General features: G+C 52.2%; 1 protein-coding gene across 1 annotated transcript in view; it reads left to right on the top strand.

Moving 5' to 3' along the window:
- RIMBP2 (RIMS binding protein 2) overlaps positions 1-24129 on the top strand; it is a 205733-nt gene that overhangs the window by 20183 nt on the left and 161421 nt on the right. The window lies entirely within an intron of this gene.

Consider the following 24129-nt stretch of genomic DNA (forward strand, 5'->3'; position numbering starts at 1 on the left):
AGGGAAAGGAGGCTGGAAGGAGCCAGGTGCGGGGACGTGGATGGAGGGTCAGATAGGAAACCAGAGTGGTTTATCGGGAGGCCGGCTCCTCCCAGGCGGGGCTGTCTGCCAGCCAGTAAGGGTGGAGTGAGCAGGCCCACCATGCAGCCGAGCGGCGGTCTGCCCTGACCCGTTAGTATCGGGGAGGACCGGCTGTCTGTGGTCTGCAGCCGAAATCCGTCCGACAGGTACCACCCTCAAAGGAGGTTTTGGGACAGGATTGTGAGGGTCCGATGTAGGCGTCCCGAGCTCAGTGAGGGACGGAGGAGCGGGGGCAGGAGGGCACTGAGTCGGCCCACGCCCGGTGAGCACAGGGGCGTCCTGGTCAGGGCAGGGCGTCAGGGGCGTGGTGGACAGCATGGCGCTGGGGACGGGAGCCCCTGACGTGGTCAGAGCTGGGGACAGGCAGGCTGGGAGAGGTCAGCTCGGCCTCTGTCCCCAGAGGCCGGCCTGACTAAGGCTGCCTCACGCGATCAGGCAGCTGTCCAGCTGAGGACAGGGTGGGACTGCTGTCCCAGGGATGCCTGGGTGGAGTTTGGGAGGCCTACACTCCAACCCTGGCTCTGCCCCCCACGGTCCGTGTCTTCAGACCAACCTTCTATTCTCTTGGAACTTCGCTCTGTATCTGTAACATCTGGAAAATGAGTGTAAGAATCTCAACCCACTGAACTGAACTGAATGGGAACGAAAAATCCTACTGCGTGAACCGTCCAGAGATGCAGATCCTTGGAGGCAGGAGGTGGGTAGTGGTTGGGGGGCTGGGCGGGGACGGGGGTGATGGCTGCGGGGTCTGTCGGGCTGATGGAAACGGGACTGGAGCACGCTGATCTCCACCCAGCAGTGACGAGCGCACCTAACATCGCCATATCGCGCACGTTATGAGGGTCACTTTGATGCTGGGCGTATTTTATCCTCATATAAAAGTAGCCCCTGGACTGATACCACCACCAGACATGCCATCCTCACCCGCCTCCCGGCCTCGCAGGTTAGACCACGGTGCCCAGGCCTGCAGGGGTCGCCCTGCTCTCCCGCTCCATCCCACGTGGCCACCACGCTTTGCATGGCAGCATCCTCGTCCCGCACAGAGGCCTCTGTGGTTCTCACCCCCCCGCCCCCCCAGCTGCGCTGGGTTGCTGGTCAGCGGGTGGGCGAACCGTCCGGGAATGTAGCACCACTCGCGCCATGGCGCACGTCCTCACGGCCCCAGCATCCTCGACTCCAGCCTGACGTTCGGTTTTGAGGCGCTGACCCCTTGTTTAGGGTTTTCCCCAAGTGGGCTTTTGGCCTGTTTGTGCCTACAACAGGAGGAGGGGGTGCCTGCTCCAGGTCGATGGGGCGGTGCCTTCCGGAGGGTTGGACAGCCAGCCCGACACAGGGCTGGGGAGGCAGATGGCGCCCAGATGGGTCTGCCGGGCCGGTACCTGCCTCCTCTGCTCGGAACAGCCCCTGCGCTTACTGGGAACCCGAACGGGAGGTAGTTTTGTGGATTTTCTAACAATTTAGCCCGAACTGTGTTCCCCTGTCAAGGTCAGGAGCAGCCACTCTGATTCTTAGAGTCCCAAGTGGGGCCTGTTGCTTGGAGAACTCTCGCGTTCCTTTTCTAATACAGTCTGTCCTTTCCTTGGGGACTTCCTTCTTTTCCCCGAGGGCAGAACAAATCCCTAAATGAGAAGCAGGCAGTCACTCGAAGCTGCTCTTGAGGAATAAGGAGCGTGAGGAGAAACAGGGTGAAGGTCATAAGTGTTGGTCTCAGTGCCCTGATAAGGTCTGCAAACATGTTGTGTTTTCAGTTCCAAGTTCATTGCCAATGTTTAAAACCAAATGTACACAAATTTCCCATAATATTCCAGATTTCTGACAGTTTTCTTGAAAGAAACCAGAGGCTCTGGCACCACCGTCTCTGCTTCTGTGTGGCCACAATCCCCTTGCAGGGACGCATGGCCGTTCAGTTTTCCCCAGCCTCCCCTGCCTGCTTTGTTCATCCTCGTTCCTGGCCCACCATGCTGGCCTCTGTGTGTTTGACCCAGCATAGGATTTGCTGTTAAACTCTCAAGTTTTTGTTTTTGCTCAGTTGGCAACACAGCCACAGCATGGAGCCCCTCTGTGCTTCCCTCTGGACCTGAAAAAGGAGATACGGCAAGACCACGAGCAGACGTGAGACACTGGACGGATCTGAGAGTGCCGGCCAAAGTTAGAGATGCTTCACAGAATTCAAGATCCGGTCCACCCAAATTATGGGACTATGAGCTCAGCTCACCCGCTGGTTTGAAGACGGTGTTTAGCTGATGGAACATGATTTCCCATTTCCATAAATAATCCTGCCAAGCAAGTGATTTAATTGATTTAATGAGTCGTGCTGCGGGAATCAGGCCTGGCCAAGGGTGCGTGTTTCTTCCCCGTTCCATCTGTGGAAATTTCCTGGGGATTGGAGCATTGCCGTGTTAGTGCAGGGTTTCAGGCTTTAACCGGAGTTATCTCTGCCCTGGGAGCATAGACGGAGAGACGGAGACATGTTCTGAGCCGAGCAGCTGTGGAGATCCCATCGGAGATGGGGAACCTGAGAACGAGACCCTTTTCCAGCCTGAGGCCACATCACGTCACATCTCAAATTATGTCCAAGAGCAAGTGAGCAAAGATGTTGGCGTGATGGCCATTTTCCATTGGACCCGACAATAAATGGCTGTGTCTCCGAAGTGGCACTTCCCCCGGAGATCCTGGGTCAGTGTCTCTCAGCACGGTGCCATGTCTGTGTGCACTTAGGGAGGGCCGTTCCTTCATTCATTCTCTCACTCATTCAGTGAACCTGCAGGTCTCGAGCAGGTGGTTTGCACAGGGGACATTGGTTGTCGCACGGAAGGGCGTGCTCCTGGGATCTGGTTGACAAGAGGCCAGGGAGGCTGACAAGCATCCTGGCACGCTCAGGGGAAGGCTGAGAAAGAGATGATGATCCAGCCTCAAATTTCGGTAGTGCTGAGGTTGAAGACTAACCAAATCCTCCCCGAGTGTGTTCTTTGTCACGGGCATCATTTGGGCATCGGGGACAAGGTGGTGAATAGGATGGGGGATGTCCTTGTTCTCATGGAACCTATATTCTAGGGATTTGGGAGGGGAAGACAGACGGTCGCTAAGTTAACAAGGTAACTTGAGTTCATGCACCAATGGGAATGAGTCAGGGTAATGCGGTAGAGATGTCCGGAGAGCACCGTGTCCGTTGGAGTAGCTTTGGAAGTCTTCTTCGGTGAGGAAATGTATTCGTTGGGGATTACGTCATCGACCTACAAATGGGGGGTTTCCTTTTCACCACGAAGCCTGAAAGTAGGGAACTACTGATGGAGACTCAGGGCCAGCGTCTCCTGTAATTCTCTTGGTTTTTTTCCCTCGAGGTCACAAAATGGCTGTTGTAGCTCCAGCCAACACATCTGTGCTCATGGTGGGGAAAAATGGCACCAGCCCCATCTAGCTCTCCTATCAGGACAGTAGGGGCCATCATAAAAGCTCCCTCATGAGCCAGTGGGCACATCCATGTTGCCTGACATGCATAGCTGCAAGGGAGGTTGGATAGGCTCGTATTTATACTTCCTAGCCTCTCCGGGGAGGCAGATGTGGGAGAAAGGCCCCCAGGGGGTCAGGCCAGCTGGCTTTCGGGGGCTGGCCACCTGTGACATTGAGCTGAGCCGGTAATGATGAGAAAGTGCTGGCCATCTGAAACCCCGGGGACGGTGTATGGGGTGGCGGGGACCGTGCTTGCAGAGGCCTGGTGACTCGTCTGGAAGAGGGGCGAGCACTGGGTCCTGGCAGATGGTGCTCACACGGCCGGGAAGGTCTGCTTCTGTGAGCATGGCAGGGTGGGGGGCGCGGGCCCTAGCTTCCCCGTGGCTTCTTTTACCAGTGTCCACAGCCCGGGTGGTCAGCCATCCACAGCCCGAGATTGAGGTTCGATCCCGAGGCTCTTGGTAGGCTGTTCCTGCTGCTTCCACTCCTGGACTTGCGCCTGCGTCCCTGCAACCACCTCCTCCTCCTCTCCTGTCTGTGTGTCTGTCCCCCTCCCCGTGTGTCTCTTATAGGGACCCAAGTCATTAGATGTAGGGCGCACCTGCGTGCTTGGAGGTGATCTCATCTCAAGGACCTTCACTGAGTATCCACCAAGACCCTTTTCCCAAATAACATGATGTTCACGGTTATCCCACGGATTAGGGTGTGGATTCGTCTTTTTGAGGGCCAGCTCTGACCCCTGATGGACCCCGAGAGCAGGTATTTGAAGGGATGCTTGCTACCTCTAGGACGGTTGGACGGCTGATACGGTCCACGTGTGCTCTGCTCACAGCGAGGCCTCCTGTGACCCTTCGGGAGGTTGCTCTGACCACACGGTGTTGGGGACACTCTGCTGGTATTCGCAGTATGTCCTCCCTTGGATCTTGTCCTTTTATGTCCAGCCATGTGCTCTGGTTTTGAAACTAACTTATAACCTGTCTACGGAGCACTTGCTGGGTGTGAGCTCTGTAGTGGACACGCCACACCAGCCCAAACCCCGTGCTTCCCACTCGCTGTGCAGCTTCTCAGCTCCATGCCTTGGTCTGGGCTGTTCCCCATGTGGAATGCTGTGCCGTGTTCTCATGGTCGGCTCACGTGGCGCCATGCTGTCAGACCGGCCACCGTGTGGAAGGGCCACAGAGCCGGTCTCGGGCGTGTGCGCTCTGGGGCGGCGCTGTGTGGGTTCACGTGCCTGGTGTCCCTCTGAGACGTAGCTTCCTTACCTGGGAGGTCAGGTGCTGGGGCCCATGTAGCCGCAGGCTGTTTGTGGGAGGATGACTATGGAGGCAAGCCTCCCGTGGCACCTGCTGCACCGGAAGCTTCACATGGTCGCTGCGGTGGTCACCGCCCCCTCGCACTCAGGGCATGGCTGGATAGCCGCAGGGCCCCTCCTGCGGAGGACTGGGAGTTAGGTCACAGGTCACATGGCCCCCAGGGCCCTCGCCTCCTCAGGGTTCGGTGGGTGTCTCGTGGACGAGACCCCACCCCGCTGAGCACGTGGTTCTTCCAGCAGGACCAGGATGCTGGTGAGCGGCTCGCTAGCCACCGTAGACAGCCAGGATGCTCCTGTCACTCAGGGCTCCCTCCCAGGACCGGGGGGCTACTGCCAGCCTGGTGCTTTGTGGTACGCCCCCCGTGGCTTCCCACCTGCTACTCCCACAGAGTGGTCCCACCCTGCTCTGGCCCCAGAGGGCTGGCCATCTGACTGCCGCACAGCCGGGTGCTGGGGCTGGGAGGGCAGCCGCTCCCCAACCCCCTTCTCCCCTTCTTCTCCCTCCTCCCTTCCCTCCCCTCTGTCCCTCCCCCCCGCCCCACGTTGGTCTCCTTCTCCCGCTGCTGCCCTGCCTTCCTTGGGTCATGGTGATTCCTCTTTCTCTTCCCTCTTCCGCGTCGGGGTGGGCTTCCCGTTGCTGCTGGCCCAGGGAGACTCCCCCACCTTTGGATTCCTGTGTCCTGCCCACAACTCTGTAAACAATTTCTCTACCCAGTTCTCTTCAAATTACCCAGTTTAAGTGAGCCATCTGTTTCCAGCCAGGATTGGATACAGTCTGTCAAGTCCCTTTTGTCCCTAAAAGACAGGGACATCGCCTCCCTCCCCCCTCCCTTCCTACCTCCTGCCCTTCCCTTCCCCCTCCCCTCCCCTCCCTCCCGCCCTTCATTTGATAAACATTATGTGCGCCAGGCTCTGTACCAGGTTGCCTCTTTCTTTTTTTTTTTTTAAAGATTTTATTTATTTATTTGAGAGAGAGAGAATGAGATACAGAGAGCACGAGGGGGGGAGGGTCAGAGGGAGAAGCAGACTCCCCGCCGAGCAGGGAGCCCGATGCGGGACTCGATCCCAGGACTCCGGGATCATGACCTGAGCCGAAGGCAGTCGCTTAACCAACTGAGCCACCCAGGCACCCAGGTTGCCTCTTTCTTGCGGAGCTCAGGCTGAACCCAAGCGGGCAGCAGTGAAATAGGGGTGGATTGATGGGATGTGATCAATATTCTGGGAGCTTAGACCAAAACTCTTCTTACAAAAATGGTCCTGCCTTTATCTATCTATTATCTATCTATCTATTATCTATCTATCTGTCTATCTATTCATAAGTAGGCTCCATGCTGGACGTGGAGGTCAACGTGGTGCTGGAACTCACGACCCTAAGATCAAATAGTGCTGCCTTTAAAAGTAACTTTGGAAACATTAGGGTAAAGAAAGAGCACCCTGCTTGGTGCCCAGGAGCGCCGTGTGGTGGGTGGGGGAGGGCCCGAGTGAGAGCCATTGGGCACGTGGGCACGGGGGAGCCCCATTTCACAACCTCTTGTCCAGATGGCTCTGCCGTCATGTTCCCGCTTCTGTGTTTGTTTTAAAACCTTTAGTGTGGACTTTAGAAGGAAGGGGGCATTTGGGTGAAATCTGCAGAAAAGCAGCAAGAACAGATTCTATGGACCCCTGTGGGGGCGGCCGCCGCTTGCACGCCATCCCGATGCTGTCCCCATGTCCCCGTCTCTGGGATGCTGGGGAGGATGCTGCAGATAGCCCTCTCTCAAAACCGTGGAGACCGCAGGGCCGAAAATCTAGCACTGATACAATAACTATGATTTAATCAATCTAGGCCAACATTCACATTGTCTCCCTTGTCCCGTAAGATCCTTTAGGGCTGCTTCTTTTTCTTTGCTCTCCCACCAGGACCCAACCCTGGGTCACGGAGTGGCACTGACTTGGGATGCTCCCAAATCTCCCCGAATCCCCTGGGAGCAGTTTCTCAGCCTTTCCGTCTCTTTGCTCACTTGACCATCTTTGAGGGACACTGGCCAGCGATGTCACAGAGCGCTCCCCACGCGGAGTTGGGGGCCCCCCGTCATTGCACCCAGGTTTTGTGTTTTGGCAGGAGCACCGTTCAGGAGATGCTCCCTCCTTCCGGGGCGTGCGTGGGTACTAACCCCTGCCATGGCTTTGGGCCATTTTGGAGGATGAGCACTTGGGTCGCTGGGCTGAGGGGCCAGCCAGCAAGATCCTCTGCTGTAAAATTACCACGGTCCCCTTTGTGGTCGGCAGGTAGTTTGTGCAGAGGTGCAGTGATACCAGGTACCGCGAAATCCCTGTTTTTCATCAAATGCGCCCCACATTAGCATCCGTGCCGGTTACCCGGATCGATTACTGTTACTTAGGACACTTCCAATACGGCGGCTTTGCGTGATTCCTTCGATGGTTGTTTGTTGGCTTTCCTCTGTAAGGAAAGGCTTTCCTTGGGGTGCCTGGGGGGCTCAGTCGGTGAAGCGTCCGCTTCAGCTCAGGTCATGATCCCGGCCCGTGTTGGGCTCCCTGCTGGGTGGGGAGTTTGCTTCTCCCTTTCCCTCCCCTGCTTCCCCTGCTTCTGCTCTCTCTCTCTCTGACAAATAAATAAATAAAATCTTAAAAAATAAATAAATAAAAAAGGAAAAGCTTTCCTCTTTCTCCCCATTTATATATTTTTATTTATTTATGTTTTTTGTTTATTCATTTATTTATTTATTTATGGATTAATGGATCATTGCTTTGTTCACTGGTTAGACTTATTATCATCATGTATGTTAATGTGCAGAGGAAAGGGCCAGGGGAGCTCCCTCCGGGCCCCTGCGCTCTCTGTGGCCCTCATTTCTGAGTTCTGGCGTAATACGATGCTCCCGGCTCATCAGCTCATTGGGCACTCGCCCCGCTCTAGCTCAGAACCAGCCCACTTTTCCAAGGACCCTGGTCTCTTTTGGTGGAGAGCGGTATTTAGCAACCAAGATCTGGGTGCTGGGTATGAGCATGGCAGCTGGACCATCCCCACCTCTGGCATCCCAGCAGACAGAGCTGGGCCGAGAGTGTGCGTCCGGGGCCATGGTGCTCCCGTCTGGTGCCAGGCTGCTTCCAAGCCCAGTGGCCGCTAGCCTGTGGCAGGAGCGGAACGTCCCAAGTAGGAAAGCTGGCCTCTCCCAGCGCCAAGCCTCCCTGGGAACGGAACCGGCTTATTTCTCTCTTGTACAGCGGTCCCAGCCTGTCTCCCGCCGGACTCCGGGCAACCCTAAGCTGCAGTTACAGTTCTCTCCTATAAATATTTAAATGGCGGTTCAGCTTTCAGACAAAGCACATCCGTGGTAAAGATCAAGCTTTTTGACCTTTTGTCAATTTACTCAGTGAAGTATAATCCTCCTGGTCTGTTTTTTCCAAAATGTTGTTGACTCCCTTTTTCATAGCTGAAATGGCCGCATTTTCTCCAAATGCAGAATAGAGAAGATGCACGAGTTTTTGTGTGTCTCATAAATATATAAATGCAAACAAGAAAATTCCCTTTCCTGCTGCAGAAGCCACGCTCGGGGACGGTGGGTGTGGCGTTTCAGAATCAGAGGCATCTGGCTAATTTGTTGAAGTGGGGTTGGGCAGTGGGGGGGTACACAAGCCTGTGCGGAGCTGGGTCTCCCCGCGTCCAGGCTGGCCTCACCCCGTTGCAAGCCCATCCCTTGATTCAGCCTCACATGGTAAAGCTCTTTGCTCCTAAATATATCCACGTTTGAAATGTGGTCTGGCTCCTGTCCAGCTATTCATTCTCTGATTTTGAATATTCTCAGCATGGGCGTATTTAAAGCAAGATAAAATATACACCGAAAGGGAAATTTAAAAAGAAACACATTGGTAGCTCCTTCAAAGGAGCATCAGAGACTGGAGATCACAGACTTTGTTGAAGACAGTGAGAGAGGCCCACACCTGCCCGGAGGAGCCATGCCCTCTCCTGTGGGCTCCTTCTTCTCTGTCCCCGGGGGTGGTCACAGGTCGACGTGGGGGGTTTTTCTGAGGCCTGGGGCCTGGTTTGGGTGGGGTGCCTGCAGGGCTTGTCACACACCCCCGCCCCAGATGGTCTCTAATAGGGAGAGACTCAGCTCAGGGCCGTTCCCAGAGAACACCGTGTGGCCCATGCCCCTTGGCCACCATCACACCAGTGGCCTGTCCTGCGCTTTGCTCGAGCAATGCCTTCGTTAGTCCTGCCTTTCTGAGCGCCCGGGATCCCCTCGGGCAGCCGGCCTGGTGCACCCTTCCCACCCAGGCAGAGTGACACGGAAAAGCACCCATCTTTTTGAACGCACAATGATCCCCTCCAAAAAGCCCGCTGAAACGCCTCCCTCCGGAGGCAGAGACCCTCTTGGGGGAACCCGGAGCTGGGGCCGCAGGCCCGGCCCGGGGGAGGCTCATCTCTGCTCTCAGACACAGCCCAGCTCTGCCCGAGCCTTCCCGACCTGCGCTTAGCATCCTTCCTGTGACATTTACAAAGCGGGTGGTTTTTTTTTTTTTTTTTTTTTTTTCCAAACAAGACTGTATAAATTTTTGTTCAAGAAAACACTGCTTGCAATCTCTGATATTTTCCTGCAAGGTCAGGAGGCTGATTGATTCATGGCATTTTCCTTTCAGCGCACAGGCCTAAATGATAAATTACAGGAGCAGTTGTTTCTTTGGGAGGGGACTCTCCCTGCCACCCCTCTGCCCCCAGAAAGCCATGACGGATTAGGAGACCCAGTGCTTCCTCAGCCCCTGGGCTGGAGAAGAAGGTCCTCACGCAACGGGGCAAACTCTGGGCTCTCCTGGGCAAAGGCGGCCACCAGCGCTCGTGTTTGAGAGAGGGATGCTCCCCTTTGGACTTCACACGCCAGGACTGGGGGGCAGGCTGTGGGCACACGGGCCCGTGTGTGCAGGTTCGAGGCCCCCGCCCGGGTGGGTCTCTGTGGGAGGTGAGCCCACAGATAAAGGAGATGAGGCGCTCGGGTGCTCACACTTACCGGAGGGCTGCGTCCGGGAGGCGAGGCCCAAACGCGGCGTTCCAGGCAGCTCTGGGTTGCACACCACTGCAGGAGGCTCCTGCGTGCCCGGGGCTGGGGGCGGGGGGGCTAAGAAGGGAATTGCACCTGTCGGGGCAGCGGGCGCGAGACGGCCCCCCCAGAGCACAGTGCCCGCCGAGCACACCCCAGGACAGCTTGCTGGGAAACGCCCCTCGCTTTGGTGCTGAAGGAGCAGACGCAGTTTTCTGCCTCCCTGCCCCCTGCGCCGGCCCCCAGAGGGTCTCCCCGAGCTGCGATCACACCGTCCAGGGTTTGCCCACACGTGCTGGCGTGTCTTCACGTTTCTTCAGCTACGATTCCACGCTCTGTGCAGCCCCGTCTCCTCACACAGCTTTGGAATGTCCCACTCGACTGTGGGTTTTCCCGAGCCCGTGGGCAGAAGCAGTGGGTGGTGGGCTTGTGCCCCTGCTCCCACGACCCTGTTCCCCTTCTGGGGAGGCGGCTGGGCCTCAGACCCTCCCTGTCCAGGTGGTTGTCTCGGTCATGCTGCTCCAGAAGGGAGGACCATCCACTCTCCTGTGTGTCCCTGGATGGGAGGGACTCCCTGCGCTAAACTGGGCGAGCCCAGGACAAGGCAGGAGGGGTGTCCACGACTGGGGGCCCCGTTGGCACCCACACTGTCTCCCTGGGGATGGAAGAGCCAGTTGTTCACCCGAGGTGTTTTCTCTGGCAGCATGAAGTACGGGGGGAAGCTGCTTCTGAGCTAGGAGCACATTTCCCGGCAGCCCACATCCGGGCTGCCTGCGGGAGGAGGGAGGTGGTGGGTGCACCTCGGCGCCCAGGAGATGGGGATGCTGAGGCCTGCGGGGTCCTGGGGGATGGGGAGCTGCAGACGCAGGGGCCTGGGCCTCTGGGTTGGGGGGAATCGGCCACCAACGGGGACCACCTGCCTCGATGGATTTTGTAAGAAATGAACGTACATTGCATCAAACCCCACACTCAGTGCCTGACGTGACGCAGAAGCTGGTGGGTTGCTGACTAACACGCTTAGCACGATTCTGTCTTCTCGTACGTCCTTGTCCGTCCGCTCCCACCCCCCAACTCCTCCCCCTTACTGCTGTTGTGTAGGCGGGAAACCAGGAGGCCTGGGAGCGGGGCCTCCGAGCGCACGTCCGTCGAGAGCCACGGGACCCACTTGGCTGTGCGTCAGCGTTAAAGCTGATGCGTAGGCTCCTCGCCGTTCCACCGTTTTTGCAGCAAAAATTACCTGCATGTTCTATGTCTTTTTATGATTACAGTAATTTCAGGTTGTTTTTACTTGATTAGTAGAGTAACATATATTCATTGTAGAAATTTTTTTTCAAAGCGTAGAAAATAATTCAGAAGGAATTTGAATCACACGTTAGAGACATCCCGCCGAAATCATGGCGGGTACCATTCGATGTTTACAGCTTGAATCTGATTTTGCTAAGATATTTGGGAAATGCCATCTGAAGGTCGAGTGTGTTTTGAGGGGATACCGGGGCGCGTCTGTTTTCTTGTAAACGATGACTGTTATTTTGCCATTCTAAAAGATAACGCTGATTCCATCGTATCCCTTATCTGTAAGGATCGACTTCTAGAAGTGGATTTCTGCATCGAACGCCCATTGTTGAGGCGCTGGTGACAAATGGGGCCAGGTCGCCCCGCACAGAGCCACGCCACTCTCTCTTCTGTTAGCAGAGGGCACAGAAGGTGCTTTGTCCCTTCTCTCAAGAGCCCCGAGGACCCTTGTTTCGTTTTTTATTTATTATAAAAAAGTCAGCAGAGGAAGATGTGTCGGGATTAAGGAGACACTAAGTGGTGCTGGGTGCACCCCGTGATCATCTGTGCTGGGACGTGGGTGCGCCCTTCCGTCCAGAGTACAGGGCACGAGTGTGTCTGTGAGCTCTGACTCACGCCGGAAGGAGCCTCAAGGATGGGGTGGGAACAAGAGCAGCCTGAATACAAATTAATCACCTCTGCCATATGGACGGGCTTCGGCGTTCACAGATCCCGATGCCCGGACGGAGCACGAAGCGTCGTTCACTAGGGGTTCTGGGCTTTTTGTTTGTTTGTTTTTCTTTAAAAGCTTGGGAGAACAAGCAAAGCTCTTAAGTGATTTAGTCATTAGAAAGGGCTTTAATGAATCCCTTCAGTTAGGCGAGGGAGGACCAAAACGGAAAGGCTTGGTTTTAGGTTTCTATTGGTTGGGAATCTTTCCTTTAAGAGAAAAATGCACTGCAACGTGGGTTAAACATTAAGAGGGAGTGGATGGGCTCAGATAACTTGCCGGCCCAGCTCAGGAAAGCGTCAGGCGTGGTTTGACCCAGAGCCTCAATGTCACGAACCAGGACTTGGTTTCTTTTCGGTCTTACCTGTGCTGCTTTGGCGTTGAAGCTGGCTTCCCTTGTAGTGACCAAGTGGCTTCTGACAGCACCAGGCCACGCACCTGCTCCCTTAATTTCTGTAGGAAAGACCGTGGCTTTCTGCAGTCTTACAGACTGCTCTGGACTGGTGTAGGTCTCAGGCTCACCCCTGTCGTTGCTCTGGTCCAGGGGATGGAGTGTGTTGGCTGGTTTCTAAGCCCGTCCAGGCTGTTGTAACGGAATCGCATGGCCTGACGGGACAACAGACGTTCATGGAGCACGGGCCGAGGTCTGGAAGCCGAGGGGGCGCGCGGGTGTGGGCAGGTTCTGGTGAGACCCTTTCCTGGGTTGCATCCGGCTCATCTCCCGCTGGGTCTTCACGTGGTGGGAGGACCAGGGAGCTGTCTGGGGTGTCTTTTTTGGGGGGGCGTCTTTTATAAAAGCACAAATCCCATTCATGGAGGCCCTACCCTCGTGTCCATCACCTCCCAAAGGCCTCAGCTCCTGACACCACCACGTTGGGGGTTAGGACTTCAACACACGGATTTTGGAGGGATGCAACATTGGATCCACAGTGCCTCACTGAGCGGTGCTGGAGGGGAGGGAGCAGTGAACTCGGCAGCACGGAGCCAGTGACTTGGATGTGCATGCTGTAGGATCGCTAATTCTTACGTATTTTCTTGTCCACATAACAGAAGTGGGGTTGGGAGGGTGGTGTGCTTGCTGGTGAACTAGCTAGCATGCAGTCTTTGCCTAATTCCATGGGGTAAATACTCCCATCAGGGCAGAGTTGAGGCCCCCTCGGGTCCAGCGACGGGCTCTCCCACTCCTGCGTGTTTCATGACCGAGGTTGTGCAGGCCAGCTCTGGCACACTCCGGGGAGCATCTTCATGGCATTGACTGGTGGTAGCTCGCTAACCTGCAATCCCATTGAGCTCCAACTCCCAGCTGTCAGTCTGGACGTGAAGGGAGCATCCCCCAGCCGCAGTGGGAGCTTTTCTTGCAAGAGGGTTATTTCATGATGAGTGGAAGCAGGGCAGGGATCGAGGTCGCACACACTCCACTGTCTGGGGCTGTCCATGTGCCATCCGTGCAGGCCCTGGAGTCCCTTCTGTGAGTCCTGTGCGCCACACGCCATGGCTGGGTGTGGATGAAGGTGTGGCGTCTTGCACGGATTGATCTGTGCTTGGTGTTCGGGCTCCTGGGAATAGTGATACTCTTCATCTTCCCACCCCAGGTAACTGAGATTCTTTTTACAGGCTCATCTTCCTGGATGGGTTAATGAATAAGGCCCTGGTGGAGTCTGGGTCGCCATGCCATTGTGTTTTAAATGCAGCCTGCATCTCAGGGCTGGGTTTTGCTGCTCTCTTAGCCAAGCTTACACGTCTGCCCAGATGGATTAAAGGCTGACAGCTGGGAAAGCTGATTTATCTCTGCTGCACTGGGGGGACGGGGCATCTTCTTACCACCTTCTTGGGCTCTCCAAGGATTTGCTTGAGCAAATCAGTGACCTCTCTACCTCTCCACTTCCTTCCCTTTGTCTCAAAGGAGGCGGCAGCAGTCTAACTTCTCTGGCAGTGAGAGGCGGACTCTAGTGAGAGATCCTGCCTCAGGACCTTTGCATGTGCTGTGCCCTCTGCTGAGACTCTCTCTTGCTCTCTTGCTCTCTCTTTCTCCCTGTCTCATCACGCCAACCGTTCCCCCTGCTTGTGTGCTTTCTCTCTCTGTCAAATAAATAAATGAAATCTTTAAAACAAACAAACAAACAAACAAAAGAACACTGAACATGGGCTCTACTGTCTTAAGAAAATTTCAAACTCATGGTACAGTCCTGCTCACCAGGGGCACGGTGTGGTGCAGCAGACCCCCAACTCACTCATCCTGCACGGCTGACACGGAACAGAGTCCAGAATAAAGCCACGTACATACGGCCGGCTGGTCTTCAACCAGGAGGCCGGGGCCACGTGATGGGGGAAGGGCAGCCCTGCCACAGATGTGGGGAAAACTGCATCCCACGTGCACAAGAATGCAGCTGGATCCTAAACTTACAGCAGGCACCAAGACCAACTTGCAATGGATGGAAGACTTCAATGTAAGGCCGGGAGCTGGAGAAGACAGGGACAGTGACGGCCCTGTCTCGGGGCCCCAAGCCCTTGTACCAAAGCCAGGATGGTGCGGGCCCCGAGGCCGGGGCTGTGGAGTGGGGTGGTTAGACACGGCATTAACTCTGGGCCCTGCTCTGTTCAAGAGCCTCGTCGTGAGGGCAGGAACAAAGGAGGGAGCGGGGACCGGCCAAGGCACGGCCTGAGGGCAGTGCCCCCGCGTAATGCTGGCTGCCTGCATAGTGGTCAGCCGTGGCCGGAGGGCCCGAGGCTGGGGCAGCCCCACTGAGCAACCCTCACCGTGTGGACCCTGGAGCCATCACGGGGAGTGCGTGTGCTCACACGTGACTCGTTTTCCAGTGCTGCCCCAGTGGGGTCACCTGCTTTGTTCCCCATGGCTCCAGGACCAACAGAGCCCCAGTGTGCTTTTCTGCTTTCTGCTCCAGTTAATTCCCAGGCCCTAATGAGCCCCTCCCAGCCCACGAGGCTGATTAAGGGGAAGGGCCAGCTGCGACAATTATGACGTGGGAGGAAGGGGCGCAGCTGGAGCCGGAGTACAAACACAAGGTGGCTGGAGGTCAGGCTTCACGTCGAGCAAGTCATCCGTCAGGAGGGAGCCTTCTCCAGCCCTGGGAGGCCTGTCTCCAAGGCACCGGTCGGATGGCGTGATCTGGCTAATTATTTAGCTTTCTCTCTTGGAGACGGCAAACAACAGAATGGGAATGAGGACTGTCAGACGCTTCCATGATCTTGTAATGATGATGTGGCATCTTTAAGTGGCTCGGAACAAACCATTAGGGACACACTGTAGTCGGATAAAACAGTGGGTCTTTCCCCATTTGCAGAAACGGGTCTGAGACCCGGGGAAGGCTGCCATGGTGACTTTATTTGGCCTCACGCAGGCGTCTCCCCATCTCTGCTTCATGTCATTCCTGGCCGTTGGCTAGTATTGAAGTTTTCAAGGTAATGTTTCCAAAGGCCCATGTTGGGTATTTCTCGCATATCGGAAAAGAAATTTTTTTTTTTTCCTTTGGAAACACTGGCAGTGGGGAGTAATACCCTTTTCCTCGGTCTCTGCTGACGCTCTGGCGTCCGGGGCGCTCATTACCGGGTGGTGGTGAGGCCCAAGCCCAGACCCTTCGCCTCCCAGGTGAGTGACTCCTCCATGCTCTGTGTCCTCCCGTGTCCTGTGGGCAGGCACCTGCTGCATGAGCTCCTGGGGACTCAAGCAGACGCTCTATGTAACATGCTGGGAACAGGTCTTGCTCCAAAATGGGTGCCCGAATGTGAGCTGCTGGTTTTAACACTAATAATGAACAGCTAACATTAAAAGAGAAAATCGATTTACTGAAATTATTTTATGTTAGAAAGTAACACTGTACTTTAACTTGAGTTTGGAAATGAAGACGACATTAGGCTGAGGGAAGGCTTCATCCTGATGGAGGCTTCCACGTGTGGCTGTCCAAGGGCCTCCAGTGAGAGCAAAATCAATTTTCACAGGAGATGATTATGCTGATGAAATTGCTTGTGAGCGGTAAACGTGTTTAATTAAATGCAAGGCGTTGCTCCTGGGCCCCGAGCACAGGTACACAGTGTCCTGGGGGTGGCCCTGCTCTCTTGCTCTCAGCGCCTTTTCCTCTGGGCGCCTTTTCCTCTGAGGTTTTCCCGACAGCTGGTTCCTTCTGCCTCGTCCCACGTGGCCGAGTTGGTTAGGATCAGTGAGAAACCAGGAGAAACCCCCAGGACGGTGGACAGCCCGCGGGCGCCTTGTGCCATCCGGACAAACGGCAGGTGGCTCAAGGTTCATCATTCAGACCAACAAGGACAGAGGCCACAGCAGCGGGGCATGCATACCTGGGGCAGAGACACCGGACGCGGAGGCCCCCTTGCACCCGGCTAATTTATGGAGCCATCCAAGTGTCTTCGGCTCTCTAGAATTATTTTATTGACTTGCGTCTCTGGAGAATGTAGCAGCCCGACTACTTTTCCTGGGGGAGGTTTTTTTATCTACGCTTTCAATTTTCACTTGATAATGTTCTGACTGTCATTCAGGGCCAAGCGGAAACACAAGAAAATGAAATCTTTTATTGCACCACTAGTTATGAAGTCCTGTCTGAGAGCCAGGCACCACTCCAAGGGCCACGGGTATAGCGGTGGGCACGGTCATCCCAAACCCTTGCCCCCAGACAGCAGGCATCCCACCTGGCATGTCCGGATGAGCCCAATGCGGTAAAGAGGAAGAAATCCACGGACCCTGGCTGGCGTAGATGCTTGTTGTCTACACAAGAACAGCAGCTAAGGTGGTGGGGTGCTTTTTGGGTCAGTTTTGAAAAAAAATTAATAAATGCGAAAAAATGAGTTTTCAGTTTACAGGAAGGTTGATCAGAAAGTGAGGTCCCCATGGACCCCTGTCCCTCCAGCCCAGAATCTTCCCACAGCTCACATCGGATGTGGGTGGGGTACACTTGCTACAATTGATGAGCCAATATTGATACATTGTTACTAACCAGAGGACATGGTTTACCTTAGGGCTCACTCCACGTTGTCCATTCTGTAGGTTCGGACAAATGTATGATGACATGGATTCTCCATTATAGGATCAACAACGTAGTTTCACTGGCCCCAAATCCTCAGTATTCAACCCTTGCTCCTCCCACCCCTGGCAAATAATTATGCTTTACTGTCTTTACTGTCTCCATAGTTGTGCCTTTTCCAGAACGTCCTAGAGTTGGAATCATATTTAGTATTTAGCCTCTTCAGATTGGCTTCTTTCACTTAGTGATGTGTATTTAGGGTTTCAGGCCTCGACAGCTCCTCTCATCTTGGTGCTGAGTAACATTCCACTGTCTGCCGGGCCACAGGTTGTTCATGTGTCCACCTGCTGAAGACACCTTGGTTGCTTGTGAAGGTTCTTTCCAGCAGATCCCAACCAGGAGGATATTCCAAAATGGGCAGCTTTAATATGTATTGATCCAGGGAGACCCTGGAGAAATCAGGAGGGTGAGACATTGAAATGTCTGTGCTTTTGGACATGAAGTGAATAACTCACAAGTTATTCCAAGTTATTCACCAAATGCCATCTTGTAGTGAATAGATATTGGTTATGTCATTATACTAAGGAAAGCAGGAGTGGAGGGTAAATCTCAGGGGTTGTTATAACCTGTGGTCATTTTGCTCACTGCAAAATCCAACTTCCTCAACCCATCTATCCAGTGCAAACACATTCACCAAGTTCACCAAATAATCAAAACACCTTAAGAAAATATTAATGGGCAAAGTCAGAAGAGCTCATGTGATACAGGGCACTGGTAACGTGCACTTTCTTCCTCCCCATTCTCATGAACTGTGTGTGGACAGATCCACGTCTAGGTGAGAAGTTTGCTGGATTAACAGTGACTAGGAGAACAGACACAGATCACTGCAGAATATTTACTCCAAGCTGCCAAAGCCCCAGCTCATTCTGTTATTTCTTAGGATTGGTTCTGATCAAGTGTTAGAAATAATTTCTCCCAGCAAATAGTGCCAAGAATACTTTGACAAATCCTCCACCTTCATTAATTTCAGGATTCCATATACGTGCCCCGAAACTTCTGTTGTTGTTATGTTACTCGTATTACATGATCCCAGAGTCGGGTTTATATTATACTACCTTCACATTAGTGGGACTGCTTCTTGAATTCACTAATTTTACAATTACACCAAAATATTGTGGTTTCTTCAGCGTAATATACTATTTTATCCATTCATCCTTTGATTCAACAAATGTTTATGGAGCATTTTACTCTGTGTCTGGGGGTGCGGTGGGCCGTGAAATGAGATCATGGGAGCCCTGCTCTCAGAGAACTCACTTTCTAACGGGGCACTGACGGTAAGCATTGCAAAGTGGGGAGGGTGGGGGCGGACGCAGTGTGCGTCATCGGGACCGTTGGGCACAGCCTCTTCCTCGGGGTGGGTCTGCGTCAGACCTGATGACAGGAAGGGGGAGCAGGGTGGGCAAAATGCAAAGACTCGTTCAGCAGAACGTGTCCGTGCAGAACTCCAGGGGCTGTGTAGTGTGGACGTCTTATTTCACCACTACAAACACTGTCCTATTTTCTATTTCTGGCTCCACCAGTCTGGGTCCCAGAGTGAGAACAGTGTGAGCAGAGCACCAGCTGGTGCCCCACGGACACCGAGTATGCGCGGGAAATAAACCTCCATCGTTTCAGGCCACGGGTATTTGAGGGTTGTTTGTTACTACAGAGTAGCCTCGCCCATCCTGACTGGTGCATGTTCCAAGGCCCATTGGCAGTGAAGGCTTCATTCATTTGCTATTTCTGCAAACGTCTGAGTAGCTGCTTTGGTTTGACACCATGCAGGGGGCTTAGAAATCAACACAGAAAGTAAGGGGCGTGGTCCCCGCCCTCTCAGAGCTGGCGGTCTGCTGGGGGGACCGTGGTAGGTCAAGGCGCTGGCCTGCCTGAACCGTGGTTCCGGAGCAGCCGTGCGGGCGGGGAGGGAAAGTGGACTGTTGGCCGACTGAGGGGTGGGGTTTCTCTGGGCTGCTAAGGCCTGAGAACGAGGATGGAGTCCAAGCCGCGTGGGTGAGGGAGTGGAGAGAGGAAGGGGCTTGTCGCAGGGGCCTGGGGATGGGGAGGAGAAGGTGTGGATGCTTAGTAGAGAGACTTCCTGTGGCTGAAACAAGGACGTCAGATGAAGTGCAGGTTTTACAATCTTGAGAAACTGTTGCAGGAGGGCAGGAGCTCTAGCAGCAAGGAGAACTAGGGGAGGTGCTCTGGGAGCCTGGGTGGCTGGGCCCCCTCCCGACTTGGCTCTTCTTAGCTGTATGTGTGGGGCCGTTCTTTGGACTCCATGAGTTCTTAATGCCAGGGTTTCTAGGGACCTCGCTGTTGTGATAATGCATATATAAAGCCCCAAACCACAGCCAACCCTGGGGACGGCTGGACGCTTTCCTCCGGCTTCATTGTCCCTTCATTTTTCTTGCTGATTCCTGAGCATTTCTACCTTCTGTCTCTCCAAATGTACATACTTCTGTCAAGGGAGTGGGGAGCTTATTCTGCAATCCCTGCTTTTTCTCCCAAGCATACGACCCCACTGGTAACTCCCTCTCCATCATGCATCTCACGGGGACTGTTTGGTGGGGGGAGACTCAGATGTCGAGGCAAAGAAGGCTGTGTCCTGTAACACTACCCATTGTCAAAACACAACTTTTACCAGTGGCTCTGAAAGCCGTGTTCTTTTCATCTGCGTGACTCATTATGACAGATATGCCCTGTGCTGAACAGTTCCCATTTGGAGATTGAATTACCATCCTATTCAGCTGACACAAAGCAGTTCCTGGCCGGCTCGGGCAGCCCATGAATAAGTAAATAGTCTTCCAGCTTGATGCCGAGCACAAGGCTGGGAGGCAGCAGAGAGCCTGGCATGCAGGGGAGAGGAAGCTGGTGCCGTCCAAGGCCCCAGCTCCTGCATCTGTCCCACTAGTGCATCGATCCCCGGCATCATGTAAGTACCCCCGCTGGGTATGGGGAAGAGTCTGATGGGTTCACGAGATACGGCTTAGACACTGAAGCAGAAAGCCAGCCTCCTGGAGGCACCAGGCTGGAGACGAAGTGCCCTCATGGATTGAGAGATGGAGGGGGGCAGGATATTTGGCAACCTTGCAGTTGGCCATAAGTCCTGGTCCTAAAGCTGCTGGGTCCTAACTGTGACTTAGATGACTGTGGCATTTCGTTCGGAACCTGTCCCCAGGCCCCAGTTTCAGGTTAGGAAGGATCCTCTGGCCCAGGGGTCAGTTCACTGGGTGAACTGAGCAGGATGCTCCCAACACGATGCCTCTCAGCACGGAAGGCAGAGGAGTCTCATCCGCTGCGGGGCTGGGCGTCCCACAGCGCGTCCACGCAACCTCACTCCTGTGGGAAGTCTGTTCCCCTTGAAACTGAGTCCGCTTCCGCTTGGTTAACCATCCCATAACTGGCGTCAAAAGCAGTACATTTTCAAAGTTATGATGTCTCCAGTGGAAATTTTCACTCTTGATTTGTATTTGATTTTTGGGAAGCGTTTTCCAGTTCTCTCAGCCCGGCTAATGAGACCAGGTTTAGCACCGTGAAGCCTTCAGATAATGAATGTAATTAGATAATAAACATAACTGTGGCATTTTCAGTCTGTAGACGTCAAATATTCGTTGAAATAATAAATGTGAAAATGTCACAAGCTCATGCTGGTTGTAAGACCAGTGGATTCCTTTTCATCCTTTCTATGTAGGGAGAGCCTTGTAGTGAATAGTTGGTTGAAGTGTTTATTCCTAACATTAAATAGCAAGAACTGGGTCTTCCCTCATGGTGGAAGGATTTATTCTGGATCCATGATGAACATGTTTATGGGGTAGAGCTGGTGGGCAGTGTTTTATGTTGTTTGGCATTTGAGGAGGCAGCAGTAAAATGTGCATCCATAAATCATTGCTTTTCTTTCTCTATCTGCCCAAACAGCACTGTTAATTAAAACTTTGTATGAAGTGATAGTCGAGCTCCCCATTCAATTTCACTTCAGAGTCGTTAGAGTTGGTTATACACAATCCCTCAAAGGCATTATCTTGCTGGACCACTTTTGAATTAATAATAATCATACTTCACATGTAACCAGATAGGGCAGTTCTTCATGCTGTGTAACCAGTAACACATTCTCCAGTCAGCCTGCTGAGATGGAGACACAGTGGAACCACTTAGCCCCTTTGAGGAGGGGGCAGGAGAAGGGCCAGAGAGCAAAGGGTGGAGGGTGGTTGAAGAAGTGGAGTCCCAGAGCCCAGGAAGACAAACAGAGAAAAAGAGGTGCATTTACTTATTCTCTTCTGAGAGAACCAAAATTTGCTAAATGCAGAGAGGCTAGGGATTATTGTCCTACCTGAAATTTTTTTCTTTTTTCATAGACTTAGGAAATATTTTCGTAACTCGCAAGTTATCATATTGTTCCATATCCTTATTATTTTTTTTCTTATGTCATCCTCAACTATTTCTCTGAGAGAACACAATTCCTTAGAGGGACAAGACAGGGTGTAGGTTGGTGGCTGTAAGGCCTCTGGTGATTTGTATCAAAAGGAGGTAGTTCTTCTGCTGGGCAGGGCTCTCATTGGACATCTCTGTGCTTGGACTCACTTTCCATTTGGCCCACTTGATTGGGTGGCAAGACCTCCCCATGCCCTTCATCGCTTATTGCAGTCATTCCCACAATGTAGTAGGTGGACCAAAAATGTCGCACCAGATGATTTGGGGAACCATACAGATATTTTATGAAAAGACGTTACTCGATAGCTATTTGTTTCATGCAACTTTGAGAAAAGATGTAAGCATATCAAGTGAGTTAATATAATAGTGTAAGATTTCCTTTGAAATAGGATTCATACATGAAGACTTGAGTGAGTTCCCAGAATAGACATGAGTATGCTTTTTTTTTTTTTTTTTTGAGCTCCAACTGCATGTTACAATTTAGAGCGTATGCGCACAATTTAAAAAGTTAATAATGGCTACAGGTATATAACACCAGCCATTTCCTACCTTGTCAACTTTTCACTGCCCAGTTCCTTCACTCTACTTTTAATACTTCTATTAATTTCTTCTTTAAATTACCTCAACAATCCTAAATAATATGCCTACGCTGTTGTTTTTGACTTGTCAATTTTTGTAAGTCAGAAATAGCACTTTCTGTTATGGTAGATAAGTGGCTCTCAAGCAGGGGTAATTATGCCCCCAGGGGTCATGTCTGAGATATTTTTGTTTGTCACAACTTGGGGGTGGGGATTGTGCTACTGGCTTTTGGTTGTTACTATCAAGGATGCTGCTAAACATCCTATAAAGCACAGGACAGCTCCCACACTAAAGAATTATCTAGCCTTGGGGCGCCTGGGTGGCTCCGTCATTGGGCGTCCACCCTTGGCTCAGGTCGTGATCCTGGGGTGCTGGGATCGAGCCCTGCATCGGACTCCCTGCTCAGCGGGAAGCCCGCTTCTCCCTCTGCTGCTCCCTCACCTGTGTTCCCTCTCTCGCTGTCTCTCTCTCTGTCAAATAAATAAAATCTTAAAAAAAAAAAAAAATCTAGCCCCAAATATCTATAGAGCTGAGGTTCCGAAATCTGTGGTAGATGAAGATTTGGTTCTTTTAGACCCCACCTCCAACCTACACATACAGTTAAATTGCTACTTTAGTTAAGACAGTAATGAGTGTTTACATTGTTATTATGTATATATTGTTAACTAGAACCAATTAGTGACCGTGATTACATTTCTTTCCGTGCATGGCTTTTTACTTTTCCTGGAGTTATTAATTGCCTCATTTTTAATTGTGCCATTTACAATCCACATACTGAAAATTCTTTCCCAGTTCTTTGACATATCAAAAACTTTTCTCAAGTCTCCTTTTCATATGATACTTTACTTGTAAAACCCCCTGTCTTCTTGCTCCAAACTGATTACTCAAGAGCTGAGGCTCAGCTGTCACCCTGGAGTTTCTCTTTGTCACTGTGTAGTAGGATCTACTGTTCCTTAGATTCTATGGCTTTTCTTTTAGGTTTTCCCCACTTATTTTACTGCAGCATATCCTACAGTAATTTCCTAAGAAAGAATACATTGGAAGCAAACTTTATGATCCTTTACACATATGGAAATCTCTCTCCTTTGTCCTCACACTTGATCAACTGCTTTTTGGGTATAGAATCTTAAATTGGAAATAATATTCAATCAGATTTTTAAAGGCATTCTGCTGGCTTCCAAGATTGCTGCTGAGAAATTTGATGCCCTAACCTACTCTTGTTCCTTTTAAAAATTCCACTTTTTTTTAAACTAGAAGTGTTTAAGATCTTCTCTTTGTCATTTATCTCCTCAAATCTCATGATGCTCTTTGGTGTGGTTTCTTTTCATCCATTTTGTAGCCCACTCATGAAATCCTTTAACAGAGAAATTTTTCTTATATATTTCCTACAATTTCTGTACATTTTCTCTTTCTGGAAATCTTATTAGTAAAAGTTGGACCTCCAGGATTGATCTTTAAAATCTTTCTTTCTTTTACATTTTCTATCACGTTAGGAGATTTCCTTAACCTTGTCTTCCACATCTGCCATTTAAATCAAATTCCATTTTGGTAACTATCTTTTTCATCTAAAGAATCCTTTTTGTCTTTCACTGCTCCTTTTGTAGCATCTTGTTCTCTTTCTGTTTATAAGGTTTTATTAGGTTGCCTGTACCATCTCCTTCTTCTGGGTTTTATTTTTCTGTACTTAGATTATAATCTTCCATGTTGGAGGGCTTTTTTAATGTAGTGAGTAATCTTTGGTTGGTATTTGGCTTTGAAGGGAGGTCTAGATGGCTTGGTGGATGCCAGTGGAGTTTGTTCATGGTGGGTTCACTCCAGGGTAGTTGCAGGGAACAGAACATTTTGGGGTTTAAGTTCCTAATGTCATTATATGAAGGTCTTTGCTTGTGATTATTATTTTCTACCAAATTAAATTTCCAGTCTCCTGCCTCATTTGAGAGTCATGGGGGGAAACGCACAACAACCTACATTATGCATGTGGTCTGGGGAGGGGTCTACACAGGCAGGTGCTCATTATGGTGCCTCACTGCTCTGAGCTCTACCTGCTGCTCTGTGTCCTGACTCTGTCATTAACTGCCTCAGGAAATAAGACTCCAATCTCCTGTCTGGACATCTTCCCCTCATATCTTGTCTGCACATCATTCTAAATCTTATTAAAGTCTAGCTTGAATAAAGTTATACTTGCATGTTCTGGCCTCCCCTGTCAGACTGTGG

This window comes from Mirounga angustirostris, unplaced genomic scaffold (assembly GCF_029215605.1).
Source record: "Mirounga angustirostris isolate CCGP_5_RB_7025 unplaced genomic scaffold, mMirAng1.0.hap1 SCAF_14, whole genome shotgun sequence".
Taxonomy (NCBI): Eukaryota; Metazoa; Chordata; class Mammalia; order Carnivora; family Phocidae; genus Mirounga; species Mirounga angustirostris.